General features: G+C 40.9%; 1 protein-coding gene across 1 annotated transcript in view; it reads right to left on the bottom strand.

Moving 5' to 3' along the window:
* The window catches only part of MYRIP (myosin VIIA and Rab interacting protein), a 1654117-nt gene that overhangs the window by 1592122 nt on the left and 48496 nt on the right, over nt 1-13499 (bottom strand). The window lies entirely within an intron of this gene.

The following is a 13499-nucleotide window of genomic DNA, read 5'->3' as shown; positions in this document are numbered from 1 at the left end:
CCACTGACTCACTAACACTGTGTAAATCCACAAGTCACAGACTTCAACCTATGATTCATTGCAGTTTTTTAAGTGTACTCACTGTCCACAAAGAAACTTTCTCCATGGAGAGGGATGACACTTTCCCTAAGAAACTGGCACCAAGAAAAGGCGTGTATGCCTCCATTTTGGGGAACAAAAAGGTGTGCTTTTCTATGATGGGAGCCCATCTGCAAACTGTTAAGGAATAAGTCAGAATGTACTAATTTGTAGATTCACAATGGTATACAATAGCACCCCCTCTGAAATGACTGTCCTGCACCACTGATCTGTGAGTGAATATTTTGACTAATCCATAGTTTGTGTATCAACATTTCTGCATGGAGGTTAGTTTACCTACATGGAGGTTCTGCTTACAAGAACATAAAATGTGACTGAGCTACGGTTATGTGAGAAGAAATTGACTTTTTATTAGATATTTACATGTTGTCAAGTATGTTTATTAATATCTGTTTTTAGGTGATCTGAATTTGTTTGCTTGCTATATTAAAATTCAGTTCAGTGTTTATTCATTTATGAAAGTACAATACAATCTGCTCCCTGGAGTGCTTGTAAGTGCTACATAGAAAATGTGTGCAATATACAAGGTTAAAAAAAAAGGAAGAATAAAACATATAAAGAATAGTAATGCAGAAGTAGCAACATTGTATCTCTTATGGGTTAAAGACTATGAAAAGACACATTTTGTAATCCTAGTGAAACTAAAATGTAATCAATAGTTACTTATATTAATGTATACACAAGGATACATTTAATCCAGAAAGTATTTAATACCCAGTAACACTCTGTTGAGCCTCTTACCTTGAAGTCAGTGAAAGTCTATAAAAAAACTAATGCATGGCCTTTACCCATCCTATACAAAATGTATTACCCATTTATATTGTTCAAAACAACCATTATCTCCTGCACTTCAAGCTGGACACTTTGCTGCCCTTCTAAAATCTGAAAATAAAGTAAACGGGAATTAAACTAAAAAGTAAAGTCCCCCCAAAGACTCCTACAGATTTTGCAAAGCAAAATAACAACCCCATGAATCCAATTATTTTACCTGGCTGATTAATAAACATTGTAAATTAGTTTAAGATCTCAAAAGCTACTTCCTGGAAATTCTATAACAAACTAGAATCCCAGTACAAATTAACCTGCTCAACATTATCATTAAGGCAGCATTAGCATCACAGCAGCAGGACTTTGTGCAATTGGATCACAGTGCATCAGAGGTATTCTAAAAGAGATTATACAGATCTCAAACTGGTGATGTCTATAGCTGAGTGGGTCCATTTCCTAACGTACATCATCATTTCTGAATCTTCTTTCTTATGCAGGATTCCATACAACTGATAAAAGTTATAAATGATGCCAATAATTAAGAAATCTGTAATTGACATATGCCCCTCCACTTCATTCTCATAATTCATTAACTGTAGGAAAGGAATGGTCTACTGAATACCAAATTTTTGTTGCATATCACTAAATTATTTGAATTGCTTTCATTCCCATAATTAGTCATATTCAGCCATATGTTACTTGTATATCTGTAAGATTCTGACAGGCAGAAAATGTAAGATTTAAAATGTTCTATCCTTCATAAAATGTTAAAAAGGGTACTATGTATAACATTGAATTATTATATCAAATGGTTTGAGCTGTTTGAAAATGCCAAGTTGAACTGAAATGAACAATCATTTGGATGATTTTGCTGCCATCTAAGTTTGTTTGAATTTTTTTTTGCGCCACCAATCCTGATCCAAACCTTTAACTCTAACTCTTAACTTGACACTCACACTTTACTGTAGTCCTTGGCTTCATGCTGCTCTTCCACAAATCCTAAATCGAACCCAATATTTACACTAACCGTAATTTTTACATTTCATTACTTTATTCGACAATTAAGTCATAAAAGCATCACAAAACATACATTTATCACAAAATAAATCCTTTAAAAGTACATTTGCATAAATATTTAAAATATTAAGAAAAGATTTAACTCCACAAGACTAATGTCGAATATTCCTTAAAAATAGGGGATGGTAAGAAAGTTTACAATAAGTATAAACATCAGGTTAATCCTCTCAACTCAGTTAATCATTACATTGGCTTCCCACTCATTAAATGTTTTACATCTAGCCCGGGACTGCCTAATCAAATGCCCATTGATATTATACTGAAAGCCATATCGGAGCAACGACTAGAGGCAAAAGCCGAACACTTGAAAACGCACAATGCTTGCAAAACATTACAGAACACGGTACGACGCTTAGTCAAATCATGTAACGATTTCACAGACAGGATGGCAGAAGCGGAGGGACGTATATCGTCATTAGAGGATCAAGTGACACACATTAAAACCAGCCTTGACGATTCAAAAGGGCTGAAGGAAGACATGAACGCCAAACTGGTTGATTTAGAAAATAGACTTCGTCGTAATAATCTACGAGTTCTGGGTGTTCCAGAAGGAAGTGAGGGGCATGATGTACGACAATTTATTGTTGAACTTTTTGAAGAAGCCTTTCCTGAAGTCAAAGAGTGGGTTTGGTCTTTGGAGATCCAGAGGGCACATCACTTCCCTTTTCGCAAACAAACAGCACGGAACACCCAAACACGTCAATATCCTCGAGCCATTTTGATATCCGTGAATAACTTTTTGGCAAGACAGAAAGTGTATGATCTGGCTAGGCCGGATAAGAAACGCTCTGGGAAGGGTATTGAATTTTTTGTATGCCCAGATTATTGTCACTCCACGGTAGAAAATCACTGGAGAATGCGTCAATTGATAGAGCCATTTCAGCAAAAGGGTGCGCAAGCTTTTTTGCTCCAACCATCCACGCTTAAAATAGTGTATAAAGGACAAAATAGATTCTTCACCGCTGAAGCTTTAGCAAAGGCTTATCTGAATACACTAGCGTGAGAAGTAAGACTTGAAGATTATTAGATCAAATGTATAGTACGGTATAGACCCACTCTATCTAATGTTTGGACTCTTTTTGGTCATGCCCAAACAGCTGTGGCGCTCTCACATACATCACCGGGGCAATAGGCCCCTTTGCCTTAATGTTGGGGAAGGGTCACGGGGGGGAGGGTAGACGTGTTGCGGGGAGGGTTCGGGGGGGTGGGATGTTCACGGGGGGTGTGCTTGGGGGGAAAAAGGGGGAAAAAACTCAGTCAAAGTCATGGAATATTATGTTGAAATGAATAGTTTTTTTGATGTTGTTGGAATGATACAATGGTACAAATTAATATCTGCAATGAACTTCTATTTTTTTCATGGCAAACTCTAATTTTCGAATATGCTCTTTTAATGTATGTGGTCTCAATAATATACAAAAGCGTAAACGTGTGATGCATGAAATTCGGCTAATACAACCTGATATAATATGTATTCAGGAGACGCATATACCATGGGTGAAAAGACAAGTATTGACAGATCTCGGATTTACAGTGCTGGCTGTCTCACAACAATCAACTACGAATAGAGGGGTGGCTATCTTAGGTCAACGCTCTGTAATCACGACGGGGAAGGTTAAAGTAGACAGTGTAGGACGCTGGGCTATTGTGGAATGTGTAATTGGCAATGCTGTGACAACGATTTGTACAGTATATGGATCCAACGTGGATGACAGTGCAGTTATAGAATACCTAAATGTAGAATTAGCCCTCTGGAGTACTCCATTAATTGTACTGGGTGATTTCAATATCCATGGGGAACTGAATACATGGGACTCAAATTTTTCTAGATATTTAGGTAGGAAGCCCAAGGTTTTTAAGGCAATACGTCAACTATTATCCCAACATGGTTTGATTGATGGATGGCCCGTGACACATTTGAATGATCCAGGATATACTTTTTTTTCTTCACCACATAAGAAATTCGTCCGAATAGATTATATTTTCATACCTAGATATATGGCACAAGGATCCAATATGTCTGTTAAACCGCTCATCACCTCTGACCATGCCCCAATTGTTATGGAGTTACCTATATCTAATACACGTAGAATACAAAGATCCTTTACCTTTAATAAGAAACTGTTATTAGATGAAACATATGTGAATCAAATTATGGATTGGGCTCAACAATTTCTTGATTATAATAGAGCCTCTACATCGTATGCAATGGTATGGGATTGCTTCAAGGCTGGGATACGCGGTGAAACTTCTAGTTATAGCTGGAGTGTACAAAAGAAAAGGAAAAATATAATGATAGAATTAATACGAGATTTAGCTAATGCAGAGCATGATTTAATTCGCGATATTAGATACAACGCAATAGCGAAATATCCCAAAATGAAGTCGCGAAATGTAAAGCGAAGATAAACGGGATTTGGAGTCAGGACATAGCATTACAATATAAGGCGTTCCGCGCAGAAAGATATGAATATGGGGAAAACATAGGCAGATGTTTAGCACAGAGGATGCGCGGGAGACAGAATATGCAGCGCATAAACTCTATAGAAAATAATCAGGGAACTTGTGTAGAATCATCAGAGGAGATTTTACAAGTGTTATGAATACTATACAAATCTCTATACCCAAGAAGATCTCTCTTCTGACTTACTGAATCAATACATTGATAATTTGGAGCTGTCCCATCTAAATCCAACACAACAGGAACAATTAGAGCTGCCTATTACAATGGAAGAACTAGAGACTTCACTGAAAGAACTAGCCCTCAGGAAGGCCTCTGGTCCTGATAAACTGCCATTAGAAATTTATAAATTCCTATTCCCTATAATTAAAACAGATATGCTTGCAACCTTTCTTGAAGCTCAAAAGGGTCATCCTCCACCATCATGGGAAGATGCTAGCATAGTTATATTTCATAAAAAAGATAAACCTCCGCATTTACCTGGGTCGTACCGCCCCATCTCCCTTATAAATGCGGACGCAAAAATATATTCCAAAATTTTTGCTAATCGGCTGAGCCAAATTGTCCCAACTCTAGTTTCTCTACAACAACATGGCTTTCTTCCTGAACGTGGTACTATTAACCATATACACCGGGTTATTGCTACACTAGACTATGCTATTACACAACACAAAGACGTCGGTTTGGTGCTTTTAGATGCTGAAAAAGCATTTGACCGCGTGTCATGGGTATTTTTATGGGCAGTCATGGGGAAAATGGGATTTGGTTTACGACTTATATCTTCACTACAAATTATGTATAGGCACCCGAGGGCCAAGATCTCTATATCTGGACAAGAATCTAAGGCAGTTAATATCACGCGGGGTACACGACAGGGGTGTCCCTGTTCACCCTTATTATTTGCTATCTATATAGAACCCTTGTTAAAGGCATTAATGTTATCTCAACAAATTCAACCCATGGTTCTACCAGGAGGCGATGTAAAGGTGTTAGCTTATGCTGACGATATTGCAGTGGTAACTTCTGATCCGGAATCCGCATTAATTGAAATAGAAAATCTGACAGGCATGTTTGGCAATGTATCCGGATACAAACTCAATAGCCAAAAAACCCAGGTCATATGCTCACCAGGCCTATGTATTAATGACAGTAGGGTCACTATAGAGGCTAGATATTTAGGTATTAAAATTAGACTGATGCCACAACAGTTAGTCTCATCAAATTGGGCAGATATATTAGTGTCAGTTAAAAACCAACTTGATAAAATAGAGTGTCTGCATTTATCGTTAGTAGGGAGACGCAATGTTTTAAAAATGACTATCCTTCCGAAAGTTTTATATTATTTTCGAGCAATACCACTGGAAGTACCCACATTAGAACTGAAAAATTGCAAACTATAACTGATCGATTCTTATGGAGTGGGAAAGCAACACGGAGAGCATCTAAATTCATGACTTTACCAATCTTAAGGGGGGGCTGGGGAGTCCCACATTTCGTACTCTATTATTTGTCATGCCTTATTCAAAATGTTAAATATTTTTCAATTGGTGGAATTTCACCCCCATGTGAAAGCCCTGATATTTTCTCTCTTTTATTAGGTCCACAATCTAGTCAAATGCTACTTCGTTTCACAGAACCCAGCTATTATAAAAGAACTAGATTCAAACTTATATGGTCTGCTTTCAAAGGATGGCGTTCTATTCGGAAGCTCATCTCACTGGGCCGTATTAACTTTTATACTCCGTGTAATTCTATAGAACTTCTCCCGGTAATTTTCAGGGATCGTACTATGGGCCTCTGGCGGGAGAAGGGTATAATAGTTATGGGTGATATGGTTAAAAACTGCATTATTGCCTCATTTCAGGAGTTAAGAGACCAATTTAGCTTGTTGAAACATGACTTCTTTAAGTATTTGCAAATAAGGAATTTTTTCCATACACGCCCACATATTGTACCATTATGTTTCAATGAATTTATGGAAATATTAAAACAACCAACACGCATAGGGACCATTTATAATTATCTGTTAAACTTACATCAGGACGATATGGATCAACAGGCATCAAAATGGTGCACAAGACTAGGCACATCAGTAGTACCATTTCAAGAATCAATATTCATGGCTGATAAAATTATTCTTTCTGCCAATTTATATTCTCAACATTATAAAACTTTATTTAATCTTTATCACACACCACTTAAAATGTCAAAATGGAGTAATGCATATAACGGGAAATGTTCTAGGTGTCAATGTGATTTGGCAGATATACATATATTTTCTGACTGCCTTATATTAAAACCTTTTTTTATTTCTATAGAACTCTTTTTAGCACATATTACTAAATGCGATGTAAAAATTTCTAGAGAGATGATTATTTTTGGTTTATCGAATGACAATGAATTGTTTCTAGGTTACCAAGAGAATAGATTTGTTATATTCATGGCCATGGCTGTAGCTCGCCTTTGTATATCATCAATGTGGTTAAAACCCGAGGCACCTACATATGAAATGTGGCGAGCAAAATTTTATAATATCTTTAACTTGGAGTTTAATCTCTATCGCATTAAATCAATTAGGAAAAAGAGAAGAGGGTACAAAATTTGGCAGACTTTAATAGATTATCTGGATCAGCAGTGATTATTGTTTGTTATTAGATAACATAAAGATATTGCCTAGATTGTATATATTTGATGTTAAAACCACTTTGTGATTCTTTATCTCTATGTATGTTGAATATTTGTGTTTTTCTTTTGTATACATGACTTTGAACTGAATCAATAAAAAAAAAAAAAATGTTTTACATCTACCCTTAATACTGTAAATTCGTTTCTGATCGAATGGCCCACGCCCATTTCAAAAACCTTGCCATTACAATGGCAATTGGGAGGGTGGGATCAGTACATAATATTCTTATCACCTCATCATGTTTTCGGGAACCAATTAATCGACATATTGGTTTTATCCATTTGTCCCGCGGGGCTGTATATAAGGGTAAAAAAAACAGAAAGTGACTAATGGATTCTTTTTTGTCCCTACACTTAGGGCATTTATCATCATTCATCCCAGCCCACCTTGCAGTAAACGACCTTATGGGGAGGGTACCTGCCCTGAATTGAAAATAAACCGTGCGATCTAGGGGTTTCTCGATAGCGTCCCAATATGGTTCCAACGCTGGGTACGCTTTAAATTCAAGAAATCGCTCTGTGAGATGAGATGAGATCCCCTTAGCACATTTCTCTGAGATGACCATCTCCCAGTATATCATCTTCATATCTTTTTTAGATGGGAATATAGCATTTGCTGGTTCATCCCACAGTTTACTCAAACCCATTCTGACTAGCAAAGATCTAATTGATTTCAGCCAGCTAATTTTATGAAAGCGATCCTTTTCAATAATTTCCTTAAGTCCCCGGGCATAATGATATAGTTCCTCTGTTGTCCATATTCTGCGCCAATATAATACAGGTCGCAGGGTGGCCAGATCTTGCACTGTTCTTTTACCAAGATCCCAAAGCAGAGGAATTAAGGGAGTACTTTGGGGGACATAAGTAGCTTTTCTCAAGAATTTGTTTTCTACTGATGTTAAGTTCTTTAAATTTGCGAACCCCCATAGTTCGGAGCCATATAGGACAGAACTTAAGACTTCCATCCCATAGATCTCAAGGAGTGGTCTTACAGGTTTAGTAAAAGATGTTGTAAATCTTTTAAGGAGGATGCCTGCCTGTTGCTGGTGCCTTAATACAGTCATATCTAACTGGTTATTCCAGCACATATCACTCTGTAGGTTGACCCCTTAGTACTTAAAGGTGTCAACCTGCTCTAGTGGGCAGTTATTCATATATATACTTCCCTTGAACCGTTTAGCTGCCTTGGGGCATTTAGGTTTAGTAAGGACCATAAATTTTGTTTTAGCGGTGATTATTTTGAGCCCACGCTGCCGGCAGAAATCTGTAAAGTGCTGGAGTGCCCGTTGGAGACCACTCAGAGTTTTTGAAATTATCAGAGAGTCGTCCGCGAACATAAGCATCGGGACGCACTCTCCAGCCATCACAGGGGCGTCAGTAGGGACCAGAGAGAGGTAGTCTGCAGCCCCGTTCACGAAGAGTGAGAACAGGGTAGGCGCCATAACGCAACCCTGCCTCACTCCCCGCTCAACAGGGAAGGCATCCATAACCCCACCTGACCCTAGCATAGGTATCCTTGTGTAAGCGGACAACCAAGGTCAGAAATTCCAGGGCCATTCCTAGTTCCTCCAAGACCTGCCAAAGCTTTTCGTGCAGGACAAGGTCAAACGCCTCCCTCAGGTCGACAAACACTGCATATAATACCCCTTTTTCCAGGACAACTGTCCGCCAATAAATCGAAAGACCTGGTCTATAGTGCTGGTCCTGGGGCGGAAGTCGGCCTGCAATGGGCTCAGGATGTCCCCTTCGTCCATCCAATCCTGAATTTTTCCCAGAACCAGGCGACCTATTATTTTTTGTATGGAATCAACCAGGCTAATAGGCCTGTAGTTGCCTGCTAGGGACTTATCCCCATTTTTGTAAACAGGCACACTTTCCACTCCCTTCCAGGAATAGGGAACAGCCATCCCCTGAGCAATGGCATTAGATAGATGGGCGACATATATTTGCCATCTCTCCTTATCATTTAAGTATAGGTCCGCGGGTATACAGTCCATCCCTGGGGCCTGCCCCTCGGTTACTTAATTCAGGCTATTTCCACATCCCCTAAACTAAAAACAATACCTTCAAAATATGTAAAAACAAAAGCCGCCTCGCTTTGCTTATCTTCTGTGTTCTCATACTGGGGCTTAAAATACTCAATCCAGGAGTTTTGGGGTACGTTATTTTGCGGGCTATTTGCCCGCCCACCTCCATCCCATTTATAAGTGTCCCAGAATAACTTCAGATTTTTAGACAGACCTTTGCCTTTAAGGTCCTGCCACATTTGATCTTCCCATACTCTTTTTGCCCCGCTAGTCATTTTTCTATAATTACATCGGGCCGCTTTTATCATTATTGGATTTCTGGTTTTTAATGTTAATGCTAGGCCCAACACGAGCTTTCCTACATAGTTTATTGTACCACCTCTCCGTTTTTTTCCTTGCTTTTACCTTGGCAGTACAAGGTTTACAGAAATGAGCTTTAAGATTGGAAAAAATATCAGCATGGTCTTCCCCAAATGGGTTATACTTCGTCCCATCAATTACACCTAGCCCTATTTTACCAAGCACCTTGTCTACGCTGTCTTTGATAGCATTTAGTGTTTTTGGTTGATTAATTACTTTACACCACTTAAGGTGACGCTCATCATTTGCTAGGATGGTTTCAGGGGCTAAGTGTGGCTCACTGGTTAGAGGAGGCAGACCTGGAAGCAGAGGTCAGCCCGGGACCAGGGTTCAATTCCCGGCTCGGCAGGGTCTTGAGTCCTAAAATGTCCATGGACTCGCCAATTCTCGCTCCGGTGCCTACTCGATTCACAGGTTCACACTCTGCGACTCTGGGCAATAGCTTGCTTAATCTCCACAACGGCCCCTCGCGGCGGGATGCCTGGCTTTCACCTTGCGGATACCCTGCCGGGGTATCTCACAAGGGAATACCAGGACGGGTTCCCTAAGCAAGCGCCTTGATGCCTTCAGGTGATACTTGCGCTATATAAATCGCAATACATTTACATAATAGGTCTTCCGACATATCTACCATTCTCTCAAGACCTAATCTAAATAGTGCTGTCAAGGGATTATGGTCACTCTCAATACAGGTCTTCACTTCCATATCCACAAGAGAGTCCCAAAGCTTCAAATGGACAAGCAAATAATCTATTTTACTTGACCTTATACCATTGTCATACGTTTTACTCCCCAACCTATCAGGCGGTGTTCGGCCATTTGCGGCCCTTAGCTGATTGCCTAGGCAAAACCCATTCATATGCAATGCAGCCTCAGCCCATTTGGCTATAGGGCTAGTCTCCAATTGGGGTACCCCACCATCTAGAATCTTCTTCTGACATGTTTAAATCTTCCAGTCCCAGGGGTTCAAAAGTTGTGTTAAAATCGCCCTCAATTAATGGCATTATCCTTTCTGGCAAAGATTCTATCAATGATTCTAATACCATTAACACCTCCGATTTTTTCCCACCGGGTATACCTCTGGCATAAACGTTAATAATGTCAATTTTTATGCTACCCGGGAGACTGAGCCTAACTGCAATAATATCACAATGCCTAACTGGGAGAAGTTGGATGCTACAGCTTAAGTGTTGTTTAACCCAGATCACCATTCCTCCCATTGGAAGTCCCTTTAGCCCTCTTACATCAGGAACATAGAAGTTTAAGTAGCCTGGTCTAAATATTGGTTCTACAGACCAGGTCTTTTGAAAAAGACAAATATCAAATTCATCATTAAAACTTAACCAACATGGTGACGCTAACTTGGGCCCCATACCCGCCAGGTTCCACGATATTAACGAAGTCAAGGAAGCTGTACACCAAGGCCCTCCGTCTACATCATTCCTTACTGCAGTGGAGCTAGATTGCGGCATCATGTTAGAATCCGTAAGGGGTGCAGGACTTACCCTGCATGCAGTTATCTGAGAAGGAGAATTGCCACCATTCTGTAGGGTAGCAATTCCATTATTTATCTTAGGTCTCATCCCAACTATATCTGGTCTTACATTTACATTCACCTGTCCCTTACATTTAACTACATATTCATTGGGCGGTCTTATTACGCTCTTACTGTGACACCCTTCCTGTATTTGTTGTCAGTTGCAATCCTCCAGTCCCGATAAGACCGAAAACCTATTATATAATCTTAAGCTCCGTGCAATAGGGTGACCTACTGCCTCGTTCCATGAGAGGGTTTCTCTATGTGGGTCCTGTACCGGTACGTACAAATAAATCAGTGGAAGTGACTGAATCTGGGATCTAAGATCTACTTGAGGCCAGTTACAAATGTGCTCCACACATCTCCTGTCCCTAAAGTTAATAATAACACAAACACCCCCAATTGTCTTTGTGCTTCTGCCCACCCAATTAACTCTTCTGGCAAATAGTATCTCTGCACGTATGTGGCTTGGCAGAGGCCGATTAGCATTAAGCCAAAAAATTCACTTATTTTTTAATTCCATACACGTCTCCCTCTTTCCCTGTCCTAATGATGGAACCGCCGCTAGTACTACTACGTAAGGGGCTGACCCAGGGGGGAGTGCTATAGTTGAAGTTAGATACTACATGATCTGAGGGGCTACTGAATGATGGGCGTGATTGCACTACTGGTATACTAGTCTCCCCTTTTTTATCCTTGGCTATCTGAGCAAATTGAGTAGCCCCTTCAGTGTTGGTTAGAGGAATAACGATACAAGGGGCTTCAGGTATATTTGCTGTGGTACTAATACTACCTTTTGGCAAAACATTAGAAACTGCACCCACAGTAATTTGCCCTGACGGTTTTGGCTGTGTACAGTGTAGGCCACTGCACCCATTCCCCAACCGCTTCTGGGCCGAAGCCAACGAGAGTTCCAGGCATACCAGTCTATTCTCGATACAGTCCAGTCTCTCATGTATCAGGTGGATTGTTTTCTCGAAAATAAGTTCCAGCTTTTTCCAAAACAAAACACCCGGCTTGCCCGATAAATCACCCTCCACACTTAGCGATGGATTGGCCTCTTTATTAACTGAAGTCAATAAATCGAGACAGTCTGCAGTGCTAGATGTGGCATTCTCTTTGGCCTCCTTTTCTTTTCCTTTTCTCCCTATTTTTGTTAAAGCTTGTGCTGGAGTTTGAACCCTTGGGCGTTTACTCTTTGGTGCCGTACACTTTGGTTGTAATACTAGGCCCGTTTTGGCACCACTTGCTGACCTGGTCTTGATACTAGGTGAGTACAGCCTTTTTGAAGGGATACCTTGATTGGTCTTCGCTAATGAATCTATAGGCCGTTGTTCCGTGGATGCAGTATTTCCATCTGGCAGAGAATTACAACTACTGACATCATCCTCCAAAGAGCATAGTGTGTCCTCAGGATCAACCTCATTGGGAACAGGCGACCTAACCCTAGCCAAACTTCCCATTGACGACCGCTTATCAAAGAGTGGGTCTAAAGATAATCTTTTTTCAGTCAGTTCGATATCTTTTGCCAGAGCTGACGACACTCGTATAAGAAAGTTATCTAAAGTGCCCATTAATGCCCAACCAGCATTTTTCCCGCTATATTCTCCTACAGTAGAAGAGGTGGCCATTGTAAATCAAGCGGGGTTGACATACTTTGCTTTTCTTTCCAATCGCTTTAAAAGTTCCGGCCCTACAAAACAGTCTATGTCTACTCAAAAAGTCACTGACCTGATTTCAACGTGGGAGTTAGAGGGGTTGCCCGTCCCGTCCTTGTTCGTGCTTGAAAAGGGCTTAAACGGGCCCGCCCTTTGCCCGGGCTTTGCACGGGCTTGTCCCGCAATGCGGGATTGCCAGGTTGATTTTATGCACCTGGGCAGGGCGTGGCAGGAAGATGTCTCTCTGCCCCCATGTCTGCTGGATGTTGTAGTGCCTCCTCTGCTGTTAACACAGCACTTCCCAAACTGCGAGCCGCGGGAAACGCGAGAGGTGAGGCAGTAACTAGGTGAGGGGGAGCGTGGTTCTCCTCCAAGTCGTGGCCCCCTTCTGCTGCACCAGAAAAAGTCTGTACCGATTATGGGTAAGTCCTGCGATGCGGGATTGCCAGGTTGATTTTATGCACCTAGGCAGACCGTGGTGGGAAGATGTCTCCCTGCCCCCATGACTGCTGGATGTTGTAGTGCCTTCTCCACTGTTAACACAGACCTTCCCAAATTGTGAGCACTGCGGGAAACGCGAGAGGTGAGGCAGTAACTAGGTGAGGGGGAGCGTGGTTCTCCTCCAAGTCGTGGCCCCCTTCTGCTGCACCAGAAAAAGTCTGTACCGATTACGGGTAAGTCCCGCGATACGGGATTGCCAGGTTGATTTTATGCATCTGGGCAGGGCGTGGTGGGAAGATGTCTCTCTGCCCCGATGTCTGCTGGATCTTGTAGTGTCTCCTCCGCTGTTAACACAGCACTTCCCAAACTGCGAGCGTTTCCCGCAG

Source organism: Lissotriton vulgaris, chromosome 10 (assembly GCF_964263255.1).
Source record: "Lissotriton vulgaris chromosome 10, aLisVul1.2, whole genome shotgun sequence".
NCBI classification, from domain to species: Eukaryota; Metazoa; Chordata; class Amphibia; order Caudata; family Salamandridae; genus Lissotriton; species Lissotriton vulgaris.
This window is presented reverse-complemented; position numbering and strand designations above follow the sequence as displayed.